This window comes from Apis cerana, linkage group LG10, assembly GCF_029169275.1.
Source record: "Apis cerana isolate GH-2021 linkage group LG10, AcerK_1.0, whole genome shotgun sequence".
Taxonomy (NCBI): Eukaryota; Metazoa; Arthropoda; class Insecta; order Hymenoptera; family Apidae; genus Apis; species Apis cerana.
Genome location: NC_083861.1, coordinates 1,997,756 through 2,015,363, shown reverse-complemented (window position 1 = coordinate 2,015,363; position 17,608 = coordinate 1,997,756). Strand labels below are relative to the sequence as shown.

Genomic DNA, 17,608 nt, shown 5'->3' with positions numbered 1-17,608 from the left:
ATGCACGTACGCGTATATAATCTCGCATGTTTTAGGAGGATAGTCACGCGAAATAACTCGGGGAAATGAATCGAATATGAAATTTCATTGTTGTCAATTTGGAAGAAATTTTAAACGAGTCGAAGGATGGCGAGAAGTTAGCGAAAATCTGTGGCTAGACGGCTGACTCAAATCCATTCACCGCTAATTAGAGTATATCCCGGCGATTGCTCATACCTTTCTGGGAACCCGACGCGCGTTTCCCAAGGCTTTCTCGTTTCCAAGAAACGAAGAGGCGTCCGCACCTCGAAATTCTCGCCAATTTGCGACCGATCGCGAATGGACTCGGCGGAAATCTGTGCCGGGACGAAACCACGAATCGAGTGAGAATCGATGGAAGCGGCCGGTCGCGCGCCTAATTAGAGAGTCGCCGTCAATTTCACCGCCAACATTTTAACCCTGTTCGCATAGCGCGCGCACGCCCACGCGATCCACCTCGAGGCAAAACAGGCCCCCCGCGGCCACCTTCCGACCGCCTAATTACCGAACAAGCCTATCCTCGAGCGGGACGCGGCCCGCTCCATCCACAGGGTGTCTCAAATTCCTCCACAAACGCGATCCTCCAGCCCACCCCTTTAAACCTACCCCCTCCCAATTGTACCCTCCACGAGAGATCGTCCAAACAGGCATCCGTCCGTAGAAGCTACGCGCGCAATTTCCGTATTTTGCCGTGAAAGGACGAGGCTCGATAATCGAAGAAGCCACGTCCCGCCGCGGCTTTTGCCCGCAGGGATAACCCCGCGCTGTCGTCGGTTCGAGGGACACCCTGTGAGCCGGATAAGGCCCCGGTTGTACACGCTCGAGCGAGGCTCGTATCCGCGAGACCCGGCCCCGCGCGTAATAACGTTGCCGTGAAATAAGACCGGCCGTGTATCCAGCTGCGAAGCTCGCATAAACTCGGCCGATTGGATCCTAAATCGGCGGCCGGTGGTTGTCTCGAAGGGCCGTGCTCGCGTAGCAGCGGCGGTGGTGATACGACAACGCACCCCCGTCGTCGGCCTCCCCCTCCTCGCCCGCGATGATCGCATCGCGTATTTAAACGCGGCACGCGTAAATTTCGCCGACGCACGCACACACGCGCGCCGCTTCCCGGAATTTCGCAGCGGCGCGATGCACCGGTGCTTGTTGCAGCGCGAGCCGGGCTGCCGGGGCGGAGAGTCGGGATGATGGAGAGGGAGCGAGATAGCGGTGGTGGAATTAATTTGTTAATGCATCCCGCGCGCTGGACGTGTCCCCCGTCCCTCCCCCTCGTGTGTACACGGTTCACGGTTTAAGGGGGACGCGTTAGTAAGTCACGCGGCGTACACACGCCGCGGGATGGTACGCTTTGGATTTAGTGGACGGCCGATGGAGCCGTCTCAATTACGGGCCCCAATTTATGGCGAGGAGATTTCCGCGCTGGACGCCGGTGCACGCGAGGCTGGAACGCGTCTCCGTTTATTCCGCCGTCGCTTTCTAGGACGTGGGGCTACGTGGGGACGGGTAGATAGAGTCGTCAAGAGAGAGAGAGGGAGGGAGAGAGATGGTCGCCTCTTCTTCGCCTCCTCTCGTACCTCTTTCTCTCTTACCGTATTCCTTCCTCTTTCGAAAGTCTTCGAATCGAAAGAGCATTAAGCACTTAAGGTTACTTAAAACTGGTGTTAGCCAGCCGACCGGCCGGACTCTTAACACGACGCGTTACATAATCCCAACCATACACCGAATACCCCGGGTATATCCCAGGTGAAACCGAGGCTTATCGATATAATACGTGCCGCGTGTAAAGGATTCTGTACCGCTGTCGGGGCGAGTGTTGTGTTCGAGCGTGTTCAGAGAGGGGAGAAGGAGGGACGAGGTCGAGTTCTGGGTCAAGAATCGGGACGACGGACCTGAATCGAATACCGGGTGGGGCGGGATCACGATCGAGAGGCGGGCACACGAGTGGAGAGATGCACTTCTCTTTGACGTGCTCTCACGATCCCTGGATTCTTTCATCGGCCGATCTTTAAGAGGGCTGCGTCATGGAATTCTGGATCGAGGCTGTTTCGATTGTTTTTCGATCCTCGGTTCTACGTGCGAGGGAACCGCGAGGCGGATCGAGAAATTTTTCTTCTTATCCCTATTCTTTACTTTAAGAGGATAGAACACTTTCATCGTCGAATCCCTTAAGTCTTAGACTCTTCGTCGTTGCTAGAATCGAGTCGAGAATCGATATCCCTGTTCCGATAGAGAGAAATTGAATCTATCAGAACGGAGAAGGCATTCAGCCGTGCCTCGTGTAACCTTTCAAGGGCTCTACTTCTCGTCTCGGCGCGCGGACAATGCGTTACGGGATACCAGAAGGCACCGGGCGCAGAAGGGCCGAGAGCCGCTGACGGGCCATCAGATAAGCTCGTGTTTGTCTAACCTCTCACCTCCCACCGGGGTCCGGCACGCAGCTCCGAGAGGAAGAGCGCGAGGTCCCGAAGAAGTGGGTGCTGCTCGTCTCAGCCGCGACGTGACGGACAGGTTCACCGTGTCTTCCTTCCTCGTGATCGTTTAAAAGCTTTCGAGAACACCGATCTATCCATCTTCTTCTTCCTCTCATCGAATCTCAGGTTAGCTTCGAGGAACCGTGCCCCACCGAATCCAGCCTATCTTCTCTCCGTGTTGTGTAATCAACCTGCGAATCGTACTGGTCAATGGGATGAAAATGGGATGAAATTGTTTCGGTTTTTCGAGATCATGGAGATGTCTGCAACCGCCTTTTCTCGTTTGACTAAGTTTAATTGGGAAAGATCGATTAATTAAAGTGGATATATTCGTTTCATTTTTAGAAAAATGACGACGGTTTCGTTGATCGAACATCGAATTGATTCGTTAGCAGTGGGATAGAGCGAAGGAGGGAAGGCACACGTTGGAGAGAGGTTTCGAAAGGGGATATCGAGGCACAATAAATACGGGAACAGCGCGGAGAGTGTGAAACGAAATCGCCATTAGTGGGAGAACCGTATCGCCAGCTTGGAAGTAATAAACCAATTCTCTCCCTCTCGGTTGTCCGGGGAAGAAAGCGTGGCTGGGCGAGAACGTCTTCTAATTGGACCGCATTCCACCCGAGTTCCCAACCGTGTATATATGCTTTACCGGAATTTTCATTAGCGCGGAACTTTGTCGTGACGAAACGGCTACCACGGTGAGGAGTGTATCTAAACTTGTGACACCGGTGTACACGCGCGTGAAACGTGCCTTACGCCGACCAGGAATCCTATCGTCTTACGACTCGATCGGATCTCGATTCAACCGAGCGAAGCTTCGACTGACCTTTCGCGGCGAAGAGAAAAAGAATCGTCATTTCTGCGTCTTTTTGTCTCCAAAAAATTATTATTATTTTAATATCTTTGTGAATACGATTTAAAAAAATCGAGCATTTCTTTCGTTTCTTCTTACTTATCAAGTAAACTCTTCGAAAGGAAACCATCTTCAACAAGATTTTCGAGACAAGTACCACTCTGACGTTCTATTAAAATGGATAACATTGATTCATCATCGCGCACAAGAGATTGAAACGAAGAAATATCACCTCCACGCGTTACTTTACAAACTTTACAAAATATAATAATAAAGAAAAAAGAGAGAGAACTCGAATCGAAATAACATCTCTCTTTTCGTCAGTTAACTATTCCGCGATCCCGATTTCCGAGCCAGGTATAATGCAAGAAGATTCATAAGACTCGACGTCGAAGAACATCGAGGACTGTGGCGCAAGATGCAAGGGAGATTTTAGCGGTATAGGGGCACGGCATAAAGAGGAGCATTATGTCCGGCTCATAATGCAGCCACGTAACGGCCGATCGAGGAGAGATGGGGGCCGATCGATCGTTTGATCATGGTGGCGATGCCGATCGCGGTGGCCGGATACCGAGACGTGGAGAGATCTTTTAAAGAGCGCGGAGAAGGCTCGAAGCACGGGCTAATTGTGCGATATTGTACACCGACAATGCTCTAATGAAGCATTGTCCATGCCCGACACCGGTCGATCGGTGTCGCCCGCCCCGTGTCTCTTCGCCTTTTTTCCCCTCTCTTTCTTTTCCCCTTCGTTTCTTTTCTTTTCCTTTCCTTTCTTTCGATCTCGAACAGGAACGCGTGTAAAATAGATACCGGCATAAAAGCTGTTAGACATCGCGAGATCTTGTCAAACAGGTGAAAAGATCGGGGATACGTTCTAATAGGAGATCGGTGTGAAACAAGGAGCTTTTTTCGAAGACGATCATTCGTCAAATGATTAGTGTCATTTCTAACATCATTAGATAAGATCTTTACTATATATATCTTCTCTCTTGTAGAAACTTCATTTGAATCTAAAGTTATCTCGAACAAGTTGACGGTTTATTTAAATTTTCTTCTTAATTAATTTCGCAATAATTCAAATATACGATAATTGGATAGAAATAAGCGTAAGTGAGACGAGACGCTGCGTTCAATCCTTTACCTTTATTTTATTAATCACATTTATCGAGTAGTTTTTCCTATATTTTAATATTCATCAATATTCCACGATCGAAGTCAAAATATTGGAATATCGAAAGGAATGAGAACTCGACAACCACGCGCATTCGTATGAATTATACTCGGATACGAGGGAAGGAGCCGGCTTGTGGTCTATTGTCCATGCAAATCTCGTCGGCTTTTTGCCGGTGGATCAAACAGCCCCGCCACCGACCTCTTAATAGTATTGAAATTGCTAGTTAGACGCATAATCGAGTTAAAACTTTTACGGGTTGAAATGACGAAGGTGGATGCCTGCAACCGCGGTGTGCGTACTTGCGCGGCTAATGAAAACGAAATCCCTTCGAGGCGCCTCCTCTCGTCTCGCGGAGAAACCACGTTACTTAGGGAAGGCGCCGCTCTGTCCGCGGCTACTGTGAGAAGCTATTCCCTCTTCCCTGCAATTTTACCTACGCCTATTTTCTCTACCCTCGTATGAAATGTGATTCGATGGGATCGGGAAAATTCTTTTACGTTTGTTTCTCGGATAGATTCGAACGAAAGATAATCGTAATTGATTTATATTCAGCCTCAGTCATACCTGCAACTTTAGTTTATCGAATAGTTTCCACCCTCAACGATAAAATTAATTTTTAGATCGATCTTAAAAAAACGAGACCTACACCGTTCAAGATAGAAACGGCATCGTTAAGGAAACGGCATTAAATCGCGAAAACTCGCTAATTGCAAAATCTTCCTTCCTAAGCACCGTTACCAGCCAACGATTTATCAAATCTCGCAAAAAGCCCCGTGAATTATCCCGCCGCGTCCAACAACCAACCACGAGCCGCATAGACGAGGCGGGATCCTCCGGTAACTCCGTCACGCACGGCCAGATAAAATCAGCCTCGGAAAGCCTCCGAGAGAGAGAGAGAGAGAGAGATTCTCCTCTCCTCCCTCCAGGGAAGAAAAAACTTTGGCCGATTCCGCCGAAGAGAAGAAACCGATCGCCTCGGCTTTAAAGCCTCGACGCGCGTATCACTCCGCTCGAACAACGGCGCGTTTATCACGCGCGACTAATAGAAAATTATCTTTCTAATTTAAATCCCCGGACGGCGGAGAGGGCCAGGGATACGCGTTGGCAGGGATCGTCGGAGCGTGTTGTTGTTGTCTGTTCGAGGGAAGGAAAGAAGGGGGGAGGGTTGCGTCGGCCAGGTTAACGGGCGCAGTTATATCCGGCTAGGAATAAAATCGGCGATAGTATCTTGCCTCTCAATGAACTCTCCCACGCCTATGCCTATTCGCGCCATCCCATCCCAGTCGCGCGAGCTCCGTGCGTGTGCTTGGCGCTCGCACACGCGTTCGCTCCTCTTCGGAGGGGGAGAAGGGGGGGAGGAAGAAGGGCCTGGAACGCTGCGTGCGCGTTCACGAAGATCCAGGTTCCAGGGGTCCATCGAGGTTCGACCCTCCGACCCCGGCACGTATTCGCCACACCCGCACACCGATGCTTAGGGGCCCCGCTTAGGTGGGGTCCCCAGGCCTGTACACTTCTTCTTCTTCTTCTTCTTTCCTCCTCCTCTTCTTCTCCTTCTTGGCGTTTCTTGATTTTCTTGCCTCTCTCGCTTGCCTCTTTCTTCTACTCGTTCTAGCTCATTCATTCCTTCCTCCTCTTCCTCTTTTTTCCCTCCTTTCCTCTATTCCCTCCATCTTCGGTATTCTTACTCCTCCTTGTTCTTCCTCGCCTTTGCACTTCGTTCGCGTGTATCGTTCTACTCTTCTTCTTCTTCTTCTTCTTCTGATGGTGGTGGTGGTGGTTCTACCGAGGCAGGCATATATGTACACCCGCGGAATTAATAGCCGGACGCCGCGGAAAAATCGCGGTAATGTGATTACGACGCTGTCTTTCGCTCGTTCGTGCTCGGCCGACCCTCGAGCACGTACTCCCCCGGGTGAGGAGGAGCCCCCCTCGCCATACCTCCCTCGTCTCAGCCGTGTACGAGATATTTATCGGGATATTCCGTTGGCCGGGGGATAGTCACTTCCGGGGGAATCGCGGCGGAAACGATCGATTCGCGTACGCCATTTACGATTTTGATCGCGAAACGAATCGTGAGAGGCGGTGGGCGTGGGTGGGAGCAGACGTTTCGACGGACGATTCGTCGTTGGATTAATTGATCGATGCTCTTCAAAATTATTTATTAACTTGTTATCAATTTCCAGATCTCTTAATCTCTTAACAATCCTCTTTTAAGTTTTATCGTGAAACGTTTCCTCCCCAAGTAACAAAGTTCTCCGAGAGATTGAATTTCTTTCTACGTTCTTGAGCTTTCCGTGTAATTCCGCGTATCCAATGTGTTTGTACATTAATTGTCTAATTATTATAAAATTTCCTTTTAAAAGAATCGAAAAAATTTCTTTAGCTATGGTATAAAGCAGCGTAGGCAAAGTATAAGTGCGTATTTAATATGTTCGCGTCACGATATTATCTTCCTGAAAATGACCTAGATTGAACTTCGACCTTACAACTAATGGCCTGCCCAATTACTCGCCTCATACGTTCAGTAAAGCTCGTGCAATTCGCATAAAGCCTGGCAAAAACCGAGGCAGTATATTCCGTGGTAATTCCAGCAGTCGTAAACCTCAACGAAAGTTTACGTTCTGAAATTAATGTAAATTACCGTGCGCGCGATTCGATGCTTAACCGCAGACGACAATGGAGGAAATTAAGCCGATATTGCGATCGGACTTCCCGTGAAATTTAAAACGATAGCTGTCTGACCTTCGAACGACTCTTTCTCAAAGAGGGAGAGAGAAAGAGAGAGAGGGAAAAGAACGGAATAAAAAGAAAAAAGTAAGCCGAGAATCAAAGATCGAACGGCTATGAATCTGAATCGTGAATGAGAGAATAGATTCGGAGATAGGCTGTGAAATCGAATTGGGATTCTTCGAAAGTGAAGCGAATGCGAGAGAGGTAAATGAAATTCATCCTGCGTATTTATTACACACGATTTCATCAATTCGAAATACGAAGCGATTCGCGAAAGAAAGGATTAAAACAATATGTTAATGCCTCTTTGTTTATTACACGTACGCCAAGATATTATATACAACGTGCGTATCATCGCTATACATGACAAACACGAAAATAATAAATCGTGTTTAAAACTATTACGCTTCTTACGACTTCCCTCTACACTTTGATGCATGAAAACAAACATTTAAAATCAAAATATTATTCCAGCTTAGAGCTCGGTAAATCGATAAATAATAAACAGCTTCAACAACGTTTGAACAACCCCTCCTCCTCTTGTCTCTGCTCAATAGAAGGATCGTTGCGATAAAAAAAAGAAGAAAAGGAAACCAGACGCAATTAAATTCACTTTCCAGGAGAACTTCGAATCCTCCTCGCACGTCCCCCAAGATAAGAAGAACACATTTTTGCAAGGAACGCAATGCAACTCGAGCGAATTTAAAACGGTCGTTAAACGATGGATTTTAAGTCGATCGTTACTCGCCCCCTCCCTCCCTCGTCCTAAAAGCGCCCCAAACTACCGGGTCGCGCCAGTGTCCAGAGTAAATCTATAAATCCCAAGCAAGTATAACGATCCACGATGCGGTCGCCGCTATAAAAGTCTCCCTCCTCCTCTCTTTCTCCCTTTTTCTTCGAAAGGGCAGCTTATGGTTTCGCTCGTTATACAACGTGCGACGCCGCATTTTACAATTTTATATAAATCTGGCCCGTATCTGACCGATTCCAGAGAATTTGCGACAGTATAAATTTCCCGGCTGACAATCACCCACCGCGCTGACGCGTTCCAGGAGGCGAAGGAGGAACTTCTATGAAGATCGAATCTCGACAAATGCAAATTTGTGGCTCGCCTGCGAGAAAAAGCTGGGACAGATGGAAGCTTGAAGGTAAAGTCGAGAAGTTTGATTTTTGGGGAACGATATCGCGATGGAATTTCGAAGTTGTTGGAGGAACTTGTTTATTGTTATACTCGTTATATATTAATAATGTCTCTTAGACGTCAAAATACGATAATAGGAATTAGAATATTTGCAAGAAAATAACAATTAGTTGGAAACATTTATTAAAACGCGAATTCATCGGTCGGAGGATTCTTGAGACGCTAGTTTAATGAGAGAGATCGGTGGAATTTGCTGGAGGATACGAAGTTGGATGGATATTTGTATCGAAGCGTCTACATATAGAGATCGGAATAAAAGCGCGGCATCTCGAGCTCATTTGTTCCGGGGGAGAAAGGAGGATGAAGCTGGACGATCAGAAGCGGATAATAGGCGGGTCGCTGGTAAGAGTTCCTTAAAAGGCAGTAAATTATCGACTTTAATGCCATCGCGCGGCCCTGCTATCTTACACCTCTGACGCGCCCATATGGACGCGAAATCTCCCCACTGGGAGAATACTTCTTTGATCTCCTCGCGAGGACTGAGGTCAAGTCCGCGCGCGAGTCTCTCCGACCCTCGTTACCGTAGAAGCGTTCTTCGCCGTTCGAGAATTTGCAACTGAACCTTGTAGAACGAACCGTCTTACAGTCGACGATAAAGGAACGATGATGACCACGGCCATTGCGCACTTTTCTCCTTTTTAGAGGTGGAATATTACAAAGTAGACATGGTGCACGGTCGTATCGTGGATGACTGGATATTCAACCGCAGCGAGTTAATATCGGCTCGACGTTTCGTGTATAATGTAGATCTGCTCGTGTCTCGTTGCGCTCGGAAAGTATAACGAGTTAATACTGCACGATTTCGCGGAAGCATGAGATGTTAAATCCGAAACGGTTAATAACAGTGCAACGGATTAATGCTGCTTGTTGATCTTTCGAGAGATTAACCGTGTACTCTTTCTCTATTATTAATGTGAAAATAATCTTATATATATATACACTGGGGGATTAGTACACAACTTCAAGTTCTTTCTTTTTTTTTGCTTGTAATGACTGGTGTATATTACACACCAAACCTCAAAATTTTAATTTCTCGACCTGTCTGAAGAGTAACGTTTATCATTTGAAGAAATTCGTTCTATATAGACAATGAAACGATGATCGAGCAGCGTCAAAAAAATCGAAATAGATTCCTCTCAAAGATTCTTCGCGATCATTACGTCCAATTTAATATACGCGTATAGACGTCTCTCGACCTCGGTCTCTTATTGGATTCCCGTGGATCGTGTAAGTGATTCGACATCCTGCAGTGTTCCTTGTCCCGCCACCACCACCCTTCTTCCCCAAGTGAGAGAAAAAAAGAGACTCTCGCAGAAAAAAAAGAAGAGAAAGAGGAAAGAAACGAGAGAGGGGAAAGTGAATCGCGCGCGTGCACACGCGGGGTTTAATAAAGTGCACTAACCGGCGCGTATTAAGAAGATTTAGGTGGCCGAGAGCAGCGGGCGCACCTGGTATAAATAGCGGAATAATAGCGAGGTTATGGCGCACGTCTCGCTCGCCCTCCGCCTCCTTCGACGCCTGCCTCCGTCCCTCTTGCACGGGGGCCAAACGTATGGGGTGACGTCGAGGGCCCCGCCATGGGTGGGCCCGCGCCAACCACCGGCCTCGACGCGTAAAATATCATCGCAAACCGCAGCCCGATAAATTTCGCGATATTGCCCGTGAAACTGCGCTCGAAAATAAGAATATGCAGATGCCTCGTAACCTTTCCCTCCCCCTTCGTACTCGAGTCCTCCTCCTCCTCGTCCTTCGTGTCCTTTCGATTTTGGCGATCGCGAGAGCGACAGTCGAGAGGGATGGGATAAGCTCCATCACTCGGAGAGGAGAGAGCTTTGCTTTGGAGGAGAGTAAAGAGTATTTTTCGTACTCTTCGCTATCTCTGGAATATTTTTCGACGGTCGAACACGATCCATAGGGGCTATTATTATTATCACGGGGGAAGAATGAAGAGACGGATTCTAGAGACGGTTAGAACGTTCGACACGCCGCAGTCCTCTAATCCAACCACGTCTATTTCCAATCAACGTTTCACTCGTGCCCCATCAAACCGTGTACCATTCTCACCGTCCGACGTTGAGAGCCGTGTAAGATGACAGGGGAACGAAGACGCGAGCTTGAGATTAGTCAAAGACGATGAAAGTTGTTGACACAGCCGAAGGGACTGGAATCCACCGCGAAAAATCGTGTTCGAGTCGTATCGGGATGAGCACGATTACTGCAATAGTCTTCGATATTTACCGCGACGGGGCCATAAGCCACTCTCGCGTACAGCGAGAGACCATAAACGAGGCCGTAAGAGCAGAGACGAACCGGGGTGAGCGTGTTTCGGCCACGTCAAGTCCGTCCGGCCGGAGACGTAATCTTATTAAACGGCTATTAGCTGCTTGCCGTTGCTTGTCAACATTTAGACATCCGCCAGACACGGGAACGCATTCCCTTGTATTTCTCTACGCGGCCTGAGGAACAACCCCCCGAAACGCGAGGAAATCTTTTTCTAATTTTCCGAAAATTTTCCTTCTATCGCCTCGTCGTTTCGTCTTGATGTTAATTCGCTTCTCCGTCCGTCGTATCGATGTGGAATTCGAGTTAAATTCTCTCTCTATTTTCTCACACGAGTTTGACTCGATCAACGCCGATCAATGGTATAATAATCGACCAGGAAAGAATTTTTCTCTTATCCCCCGAACATCCAGCCTTTCGAGCTAATTTAAATGTAAAGTTGCTCTCTCCACTCTCCATCCAAGAGGTTTTTCTTAAACCCAATTCCTTAACCTTGTTCTTGTACAACTTCTGCGTACGATTCAACGAGTCCCGTTGAATACCCAGGATCGTTATCTCTACAGATCGTGCCGAGCATGTTACATTTATCGAAGAGCCATTCCCGAGTGACGTCGTTCATCGATGACGTCGAGGATGTTTCACGGGTCGGTCGGCCGAATTCCGTGCGTGTTACGATCGAAATGACTGACGTACTGACGGGAAACATCGCGACCCCCCGCTGTCGAATGTCGTCGGGCGGATCGTGCCGGTGACTGATGTGGGTGATTCTTTCTGGGCCTTCTGGGAAGAAAAGAAGAAACAAAGAGGAAAGGTTAAGATCGAGATTTCACGAGGAAGAGATGCAAGCGGGTCGGTTGAATTGAGATATCGAGAATATCCCTGAAAGTACATTTATTTCACTCATTTCTAAAAGACAAGGAAAAATAGCACAAATTTGAGCTTGTAATTTGAGAATGATATTCAGCGTAAATTTAGAACGAAGATTATACAGATTACAAAATGATTTACTTTTCGTTCGATAAATTGAAGTTCTTGTTAAGCGTTAAATTAATCTCATTAGAGGATATCGATACGATCATCCTCGCTTGCATTCTACTTAGAAGAAGAAGAAGAAGAAGAAGAAGAAAAAAAAATGGAAGAACCTCCATATACCTCCTTCCGCGAAACGACGGCAACGAAGTATCGGGTGAGGGTATCGGGCGGAAGTAGGCAGAAAAATGGAGGTTGCGCGAGGGTGAGCGGTCGGTCGGCTGGCTATCTGGACCAGAATCTCGATCGAATTGGCTGCGGAGGTTCGCACGGTTTACGACGTGCAAACCTCGAAGACGGAGAGGGAATAAGGTGGTGGAAGGCGGTGGTGGACGAGAGAGAGGAGAGAAGCAGGGTGGGGAGGAGGTGGAGGAGGATCGGGCGAGGGGCTGAAGAAACTCTCGCACAGGTCTCGTGTATTCGAACGAGCACGGCCAACACCTTCTTGCTCTTGTTTGCCACCGACTGCGTGTAATTTCTTAGCAAAGGCGTTAATGAGGGGCTTGGCTCGGGACGGTAGATCACCGCGGACCTCGAGAGAAAGGGAGAGAGAGAGAGAGGGCCTCGATTCTCTCCGTTCTCTCGCACGCTCCATTCTCTTCTCCCCTTCTCCCCACTCGCTTTTGTTCTCTTCTCTTTTCTTCTCGCTTCCCCCCTCCCTCCTCTCCTTCCTTTCTTCCCTTACACACGTCTCTTCCTCCCTCGCGAGCCTCCTCCTCTCTCTCCTCCGAAGGCAGTCTCCACGGAGGTGGCGTTCACGAGCCGTGTGCGCCTCGAGGTACTGCTACCGTGTACCTGAATTCCGATCTACGCTCAGATACGGGACTGAAGCTCGCCAAGGAAGTATCTAGATGCCTGTGTATCCAGGATACTGCTCCTCCTTCGAACCCCTTTCGTTCCCAAAGAAGAAACGATGCCACGGTTCGCCCCGCGTTCCACGGCAACCACCACTCGAGAGTCCTTCGAGAGGGGGCGGCGGTTGAAAAATTGTTTTCACCGTGAAAACTCGAGCCGATATTCTCCGTTTTATGCGTATATGTATACGTGCGTGTGTGCGTGGAACTGATTCGACGAAACGATCCCATTATGGGATGATCTCGTCCGTTCTTTATCGCTTATTTATGCCATTCGTAATTCCCGACTTCTATTCGACTACTTTATACGCGGTACCGTATTGAATCCGAAACGTTGAACACCCCTCTAATCCACGAGTTAAGACGGGCCACGATTAAGCGCTCGACTGTATACCGGTATTTCGTTTAGTCTCGAAGAAGAAGAGGCAAGAAAAGAGATATCACCGTTCGGACAGAAGGCGACTATTGAAAAGCGAGAGAGAGAGAGAGAGAGGTTTATTAACGCGATGTCGCGACGCCTGACCTTCTTCTTCCGTTGATTTTATTTTTAATTTATTCCGCCCATCGGCCTTATAAAAAATCGCCACCGAGGATGACCACGCTCTTCCACACCCCCTCCCTCCCTCCAGATCTTCCTCCATTCCTCCGCGGCGATACGTCGATTTATTAATAACCCTGTTCTCATTGGCACACGTTGGCGTATGCGACGAAGAAAAAGAAAAAAAAGAAAAGATCCTGCCACGAGCGGCTGACCTTTGACCCTACTCGGCTCCGGTGTAGGTGGCGCGACCAGTTTTTCGTGCGCGCGCCATGCCCCATTCCGGGGCATTCGTTTTCGCGATCCGTCCGCCTCCCCCCCCTCGTGTCCACGACCGAGTCCTCGCGTCCTCTTCCATCCGCGTCTCCTTCCATCTCCCGTGCCTGGAGCGGCAGAAAGACAGCCCCAGGCCTTCCTCTGGTCATGCGTGAAAGAAGAGAATGGAATTTGGTCGTAAACCAGCTGGAGAAAACGGTCCACCATTCATCGCGACCGCCATAGAGCGGAAGGAGGAGGAGGAGGAGGAGGAGGAGGAGGCTAGGCGAGGATGGGGACGAGGGAAGGAGACGGCGATACGACGCGTTTCAAGTACGGAAAGAGCGGGGGAAGGGGCGACGTTTTCGCGTCGCGACGATCGTAAAGACACCAACGATCTTGCTTCTGGTTGGGTCGAGAATAATGATTGGCTTCCGCGAGATTGTTTCAAGGGGCCGAAGATGAGATTCGACGGGAAGATGCCGCGCAGAAGCGGCCAACTAGTTTCGTAATCGAGTATGGAGGCGCGTAACGTGGTGTGGGAGACGAATGATGATGATGAGTGCGCCAAGGCTGGGTTGTTGGCCACGCAACTTGCCGAGAACTTGAGAAGTTTTTCTTGCGATTCCACGTTGGAGAGAAGTTGCGCAGCTCGCAACGTGGACCTGGCAGATGGATAGGGAGGGAGACAGTGCATGGATTGTTTTATTTTTATACGTGGAAGTATTAAAGAAATGGAAACTCTTCCGTTCCAGTCTTGGAATCGTTGGTATAAATCTTCGGTTGATCGAAGTTTTATATCTTAAGTCGTTGATATTAATCTTCTTGCGAAATGGAAAGTCGATTAATAAAACGGTCTGCAGCGGTTTGCTGCAAGATTTTAAGTAGCACGACAAATTGAGAGGTTGACAAGTTGCGAATGTTGAAGAATTTTTGTACAAATCTTTGCATCGGGTTTGACAAAGTGGTATAAGCTACAATATGTATGCGATTCGACGAGTAACTTTCTTGATCGATTGAGAAGTTAGTCTAGCAATCCACGAGACTCGAGTTATATATTTTACTCGTTTCTCGAAAATTTTTTGAATGAGATATATGCGTCTGACTACATGGGTCTCGTAATATATTCACATTTGCCACAGCTAAATTATTTCGCAGAGTGGAGAGTATGCGAAGTCAACGAAACGAATCACGTTTTTCTATTCTTTTATCTACCTTGTAATTCAAACAAATCGTAATCGATTGTCGTACGTTTAATCTTTATTTTTTATAACGTTACGTACGTTCTTTCGAGGATAGAAGAAATTTGGAAAGTCATTGCACGATTTCGAAAAACGTGCACAGTTTTATCCCGTTGGTACAAATTCTATTTTGAAACGAAATTGCTGGAATTTAGAAGCGAGACATCGATGCGATCAACGCGATGGCCGTGTAAGAAAGTGAAATTCGATCGTAAAGTCACGAAGGAAATCGTCGGTCGTTAATTATGCAGATCGTTTCTTTCGGGAATCTCCTTAATTGCGATTCCCTTTTGATTGATTGCAATGACGTTGCTATTCGTGGATACGTGCATACCGCAGACATAAAAAAAGAAAAAAAAAAACGTCGATTAAAGCGCTTTAGGATTAGAAACAAGGAACGATGCGCTGGAATGAAACGGAAGAAAAATTGGCGCTAGAAAGTCAGATTTTTCGCGATGCTCAACTTTTTTAAATTCTTCTACACGTTTTAGCTAGTAATCTTTAATCGGCAGTCTTTTGCTTCGAGTTCTACATTACGATGCCGATTATTGGAATATTTTTCGTCGAAACGTTATTAATTTTTCAACTATTGTATTTTAAAAATAAATTCGAAAACTATTCGTAGGATTAGTAGGAATTAGCAGGAATAGGATTAGGGATTGAGTAGAAAATTGAAGATGATTTCTTCAAAAAAAAAAAAAAGAAAAAATAGGAAAATTCATAGAAAATAACTTTTAAATATTTAAAATTGTAATTGAAAAAGCGCGATAGGGAAGATTGAAAAATCTCCTTTTTTACAATGCAATCGATATTGTAAAATATAATTTAATACCGCAAATATTTAAAATATCTTCATCTTCCGACATTGTATAAAAGCGTTTCACATTGTTTGCACTTGTGCAATCGTGCGAAAAGTTTATTTTTCATCGATTTTAGAATCGATTTTTCTTCTAGCTTCTCAATAACTCGTGTATTCCCTCCTAACTTTCTAAACGCAAAATTCACCAATTATCGATATTAAAAAATCAACAAGTTTATAAATTGATAGAATCACAAATTGCTCTTTATGCGGTTATTTTTCATTTTATAGGACAACACGATTCTCCATAAAATTAGCTTCTTTAAATGACGTTAAAAGTCACTTTGAAAAACAAAATAATTTAAATTCAAAGGAGATGGAAGTATGCGTGTAAATATAATCCACCTTGATTACTATTCCGAAAGAGAAAAAAGAAAAAAAAAATGAAAAATCATGAATAATTTACAAAGATGAAACAAGTCTATGCAATACAAAAAAAAAAAAAAAACAGAAACAATTCCTAGAAATTCAATGCAGAAAAAAAACAAAGATCTTCCAATCTCTAAAAATCATTTCCACTTCCGAAAGTTTAACATCCATTCAAGGATCGATAATTCGCCTTATAATATTTATTCCAACTCGAACGAAAACCAACGAAACAATGACAATGAAAAATATATCCATAGGAAACGCGCATAGCCGAACGCGGGATAGAATTCTATCAGGGGCGGCGCGCTTTCCCCCCTCCCCTTCCCTCCCCCCTTATAGCTTTCAGGTATGTTGATTGCGAGCAGCGATGCGCGCATAGGTGCCCCGGTCGCATAGCTCCGCCGCGGCGAAGTGAAGCTATGCGCAGAGGTATAATACCGCGCCGTTGAGCGACATCGGTTAAAGCGATGCTCCCGCGAGAGCGCCGGTCAGATAACCGACGGACACGTGGGAAAATTACCGGTGCCGGCCACAAGCCGATTCCTCAATCCGCCGCGCGGCCCATTGTGACTTCAGCATTTACATACCGCTATTGATTTATTCCCCGATGCTCTCTCGAGCGCACGCATCGAGGAAACGGCGAGGCAGCGCGTGAGAATCTGAGAGGAATTCATCAACCTCGTTAGCCTTTGTCTGAAACTTTTGCGAACCGTGATGGAAGCCGATCTATCTATATGTTTGCATGTAGAGTTCTATCTTTTATCTTCCCTCAATTTTTGGGATATTCGGGATTTTCTTTCTCGGGGAAAGGGAAATAAGGATCGATAAGGGATGATTAATTTTCACGAATCGGGTGATTTTTCGGATTCTTGGATTGGTATCGTTATTACAAAGTCTCGGAACACGAAGTTGCGGGGTTAACAGATTCATATCTGTGATGAATGCGAAATTCACGCGCACGCGTTGTTGTTTGACCTATTCGAGTGTTGATTAGAAATTTTAGAGAAATTGTGAAAATGCACGGAGAGACGGGAAAATTTTCCTCTCATTGTGGATTTTTTTGGAATTAAGAAACAAAATGAAACAACTATTTTCTGAACGAAGTTCAAGAAAAGAAATTGGAAAGATAAATTCTCTATCGCGATAATCCTCATTCGAATCGAAGCCCCGCACAATCCACGGATCGAAGGAGCGAAGAGTTCATCACGTTCGTAAATAAATCAACATGGATGGAACATGGAGGATGTATCAAGCCAAGGTCCATAAATGTCTCTCGATCCTCGACTGTTGAACTGCAGGTACATTGAAAATCGTTCCGGGGAAAGCGATCGGGGTCGTTGTTTAAAAAGAAAGTCTCGGGTTAGGAGGGCCTAACCGGCGAGGTCTCGATTTCTTCTCCCCGGTACGTCTCCTCCTCGCTACGTATTTCCTGCATCCGCGCCGATTCGCAGCCAACAACGGACAAAATTTACGCCGCGGCCGAGCAAGAAGCGCGCCGCTCATAAAGCGCATAGCATAAATCAGGAGAACCTACCACCTTCTCCTCGCTCCTCTTCTCTCGCCCCCCTCTCCCTCTCCCTCTCCCTCTCTTTCTCTCTTACATTCCTCCTCCACCTCGTCGCGATTCGATTCTCTTGTGCAGCGGCAGGTCGTCGTCGGTGACTCCAAGTTCGAACAGGTCGAGAAGCTCGACGGTAATTACCTTCGGGACGCTTACCGATCCGACGTGGACG

The 17,608-nt window shown here is 47.0% G+C and overlaps 1 long non-coding RNA gene across 1 annotated transcript in view; it reads left to right on the top strand.

The window, feature by feature from the left end:
* The window catches only part of LOC107994195 (uncharacterized), a 65,324-nt gene that overhangs the window by 28,853 nt on the left and 18,863 nt on the right, over positions 1 to 17,608 (top strand). The window contains exon 3 of the long non-coding RNA XR_009831653.1: positions 8,241 to 8,397. This is a non-coding gene — a long non-coding RNA (uncharacterized LOC107994195). The remainder of the gene's footprint in view (positions 1 to 8,240; positions 8,398 to 17,608) is intronic.